Below are 4,500 nucleotides of genomic sequence, written 5' to 3' on the forward strand. Positions count from 1 at the left end.
AGAAAGAGAGAAAGAGAGAAAGAGAGAAAGAGAGAAAGAGAGAAAGAAGGAAAGAAAGAAAGAAAGAGACAGAGCTAACACATCTATTCCTCATACAAGCCATAATAACAAACTAACCAGATTTGATAAAAAGTTAGCCAAAATAATTTTTAATTATCAAGAAAATATTTGAAATACATAGTAGCTGATGATAGTATGAAGCTGTCATGATGAAAAAGACAAAAACTAATTTTCTATAGTCAAAAATTATGGACATCACCAATAAATGACAGTAATTAAAACCAATTGAAATAAACTGAACTTACAACCAGATTTTCATCTTGTTTTATCATAAGGTAGAAAATCAAAATTTTCAAAAATTATGAAGCACATTCAGATTCAATCATAAAAGGTTTTTCTCCCATAAAATAAAAATTATTTTAAAATATATCTGTTTTATGTTATCTAATTTCTATTTTATGTGCTTCATAGTATACATATCAATACAATAGTTCATGTATATAACTTATACATGTATATTTAGGTGGTGAATGTTCAGAATGTTTTTACAGATTGTAGTATATCATCAAAAAAATTTGGAAAATACATCTTGATATTTGACAAAAGATATTACTTAAAGGAATGCATGCAAATTAAACCCAAATTTAATGAAAAATTAAATCAAATTTTAAACATTTTATCCTTATTTTTTTAAATAGTGAAAAAATGAGAACTTACATAAAAATTATATGTATTCATCCTTCATGACATTCAATAAGATTGCTTCTCAGATATCAAAGTGAATTATTGACCTGACAGCTGTGATGAAACCATGGATTATGTCATGTTTAAGATGAATAAAATTTCATAGCTTTAGCTATTTTGATTTATACAGTAAATTTAACATTGCAAAATCTTTTTTATTTCTTGCTTCTTTACAGCTTTTTAATAGTCACAGTATTTCAAATAAAATGTTAGCTGCACCCGGTAAAGCAAAAACTTTAGTTCTGTGGATACATGATTAAGTTGTTTCTGCCTTTCTTTTCTGACAGCCTTTATTATCTGTTAGTGAACAGAGTAGGATGCAGAAGATTACAGTAATGTAATGAAATGGAAAAAGACAGGTGGGGTAAATACTTTGTAGACACTACATTAGCCTGAGTCTACTCTCCCTAGAGACTAAGGTAGTATAGGGGATAGTACCTACAGGTGTTGGGGGAATATGTTTGTAACTTCTGTTTTTGCTGGATTTTTACAGTAAATATCCTTTTGTAAAAGCTTAAAGAAAAAAAAGGTCAGTGCCAGGTGGCACAGTGAATAAGAGCACCGGCCCCAGAGTCGGGATGACCTGTGATCAAATCCAGGCTCTGATACTTAGTACCACACCCAGAAGTAACTGGCCGTGTAACCTTGAGCAAGTTACTTAACTCCAATTGCTTTAAAAAAAAAAAAAAAGAAAGAAAAAAATGTCATCATAATAAGACAACAAAATATATTTAGGCTTTATCTATCTTCAATGATTGCCAATATAACTATTTGATAAGAGAAACAGTAACCTCATTTTTTATTAAAGTGTTAGTATTTAAGCTAAGCTGAACTCCCAAGGATTCTATCTAGAACTACGAAATTCATCTCAAAGACACTGATAATATCCTTTCGTGTGAAAACTGCCATGGGCTTACTAGCAGTTTTGGAGAAGAAAGAGCTATTTCTTGTAGTCTTATTCAAAAAAGATATACTATAATAGTTTATATGGAATTCAGCTTACCTAAGGATATTTTCCAAATTTTGTGCAAATTTTTCATATTATGTGTGATTATGTGTGAAAACTTGAACCTACTATTCTGTGCTAAGTTAAGAAAAAATATTAGTAAAGCAATTGGTTAAAGAAATATATCATAAAAATTTTGCAAATCAAAAAATATAAGTAACACATGTTGAAGGTTATAATACCATTGTATGCTACCACCATCAATCATTTCTGAGGTATTATAATCACTTCCAGGTGTATGAAGGACATTGACAGACTGGAAAGAGTCCAGAGAAAGGCCACCAGAATGGTGAGGGAATTAGAAACTCTACCACATAAGAACTGAAGGAAGGAACTGACAATGTTTAGTCTGGAGAAGAGAAGATTGAAGGGGACATAACAGCTATCATCAGATATTTGAAGGATTGTCGTATGAAAAGAAGATACCAAAAGTGTGGGGAAAAAAATCTGGCCTTATCGGGGCAGCTAGGTGGCACAGTGAATAGAGCACTGGCCCTGGAGTCAGGAGGACTTGAGTTCAAATACGACCTCAGACACTTAACACTCACTAGCCGTGTGACCTTGGGCAAGTCACTTAACCCCAATTGCCCTGCCTTCCCCCTTCCAAAAGCAAAAACAAAACAAAAAAATCTGACCCTATTAATACAAAAAAAAGGGTATTGAGAATACAGTAACTACCAACCTATATGCCCACTCTCCTATATATACAAAAATCTTTGAGAATTATCTATATAGATCAAAGGTATCCTCAATGAGCATATTTGTAGGGGAAAAGTAGGTTTTGATATTCAGCAGTAAACTACATCTTTTCCATTTCACAATTAACTGGAAAATGCAGAAGATCTCACTGTGCTTATTATTTGTTGATTACAAAAAAAAAAACATTTGATTTGGTAGAAAAGGGCACCACCTTATAGGCTTTTTTCACAATTAAATCTCTCTTATCCATACATCAACATCATTAAAGATTACTTAAAAGGCATAGCAATAGAAATAACCCTATTCAATGATTATTTTGAGCCTTTGAGTAAGGAACTTCCTACCAATTAGAGACATTCAGTAGTGGAATGAGCTACCAATGGAAGTGGTAGGATTCCTCTACTAAGATCTTTAAGCAGATGACACTTTTGGAGAGAATAACAGAAAGGAAACTCACCATTCTGATCATAAGTATTAGATGAGAGAGGCAAGGGAGTATGTTTGCCAGAAGTGTTCGCCACTATGATGGAAGATATAAAAAAGGAATTCAAGTTGAAGAGGGATTCCCTGTGGAAGGCGATGTCCTATAGATGCTCCTGCTTGAAGATGACATGTTGCTGATTGCATCAGACCCCACAACACTGCAGAGCCTTCTGAAAGAGATCTCTAACTGCACAAAGGAATTTGGCTTGACCATACACCTAGGAGAGGCCAAGTGGATGAAGATTGTTGCCCAGATTACAATATGCATTTGGATGGAAAAACTGTAGAACTTCTTTATTCAGTATGTGTATCTGAGATGGAAAAAGAGTTGGGTCCAGCGTTGAATAGGTAGAGGACAATGGGCTGGGTTGCCTTCAGTGGATTGTAGAGCCCTTTTAAATGACCCCAACTTTCTCATGAAGGATAAGAGCCATTTTGTTATTACCAGTATTCTCTAAGTGTTGCTTTTTGGCAGGGAGGCATGAACTTCAACAGTGTTTGAAGAATTAAAAATGAATATCACGGAGAAGCTGCCTGTATAACCCAGTATCCCTCTAGCTTCAGTTCCGCATCACCAAATGTCTATTGGACATTTCAAATTAGATGTTCTGGATACATCTTAAACTCAGTATTTTCAAAAGGTAACTTTCTTTTTCCCTCAAACTCACTCCTTTTCTAAACTTTCCTATTTCTGTCAAAGGTCCCACCCTTCTTCCCATCTCCCAGGGTCCTAATTTCAGATTTATCCTCAGCTCCTCATTCTCCTTCACCTCACATAAGCAGTCATTTGCCAAATTTTGCATTTGTACCTCTACAAGCTCTCTGTCATCTGATCCCTTCTTTCTACTCATACAAACACCACATTAGTTCAAACCTCTCACCTACATTATTGTGATGATCCCTTCCTACAAAGTAGACCTAGTCTCTCCTCGCATCACTCCATCCTCCACACATCTGCCAAAAAGATTATGTTGTAAGTGTAGATCTGACCATGTGTAATGGAAATGCAGATTTAAAGATCTTCCCTGCCCCTAGGCTAACGTGCACCTGGAGCCTGGGGTGGGAGGCTTGTTTTTCAGTAGATACTTCTTGATTGGCCAGTGGGTCAATAAGGTTGTTACATTCTCTGAGCCAGGAGAAGGCTATATAAGCCCTGATGTGTAGCTTTGTTTTGAGACTCACTTTGAGAAGTGTTCTGTGATTTGATCTGAATTCTGGGAAGCCGTTGTTGAGAGTCCCCCGGCTTTGAAAAACCCAGAATGTGGAAACCCAGATGTTGACTGGGTATGGATGTAATGGTTGGACAGTTTGGAAATCTGTCTACTTGATGTTTCTGTCTTGATAATTATGCCTGTATACTTTGAGGTTCAGGGTGCTGACCTTTTCTCCTGAACAAGGTAAATGATATATGTCTGACTGATTAAAGTAAGCTTGTTAACCCATTTTGAGTTGCTTTCCTTTAACAAAGCAGATCCAAGAACCTGTGGTAGCTGCAAACCCTGAGGACGCTTGGGGTGCTTGCTGCTACACCATGTCATCCCTCTACTCAATAAACTCTATTGGTTCCC

At 35.6% G+C, this 4,500-nt stretch overlaps 1 long non-coding RNA gene across 1 annotated transcript in view; it reads left to right on the forward strand.

The window, feature by feature from the left end:
• The window catches only part of LOC138166546 (uncharacterized), a 9,733-nt gene extending 7,139 nt beyond the window's left edge, over window positions 1–2,594 (forward strand). Inside the window, exon 3 of the long non-coding RNA XR_011169619.1 lies at window positions 1,985–2,594. This is a non-coding gene — a long non-coding RNA (uncharacterized lncRNA). The remainder of the gene's footprint in view (window positions 1–1,984) is intronic.
• The last annotated feature ends 1,906 nt before the right edge of the window (window positions 2,595–4,500 follow it).

The sequence above is a fragment of the Petaurus breviceps genome, unplaced genomic scaffold, assembly GCF_028583685.1.
Source record: "Petaurus breviceps papuanus isolate PSGF00001 unplaced genomic scaffold, PetGlider_PUasm1.0 224, whole genome shotgun sequence".
Classification (NCBI taxonomy): domain Eukaryota; kingdom Metazoa; phylum Chordata; class Mammalia; order Diprotodontia; family Petauridae; genus Petaurus; species Petaurus breviceps.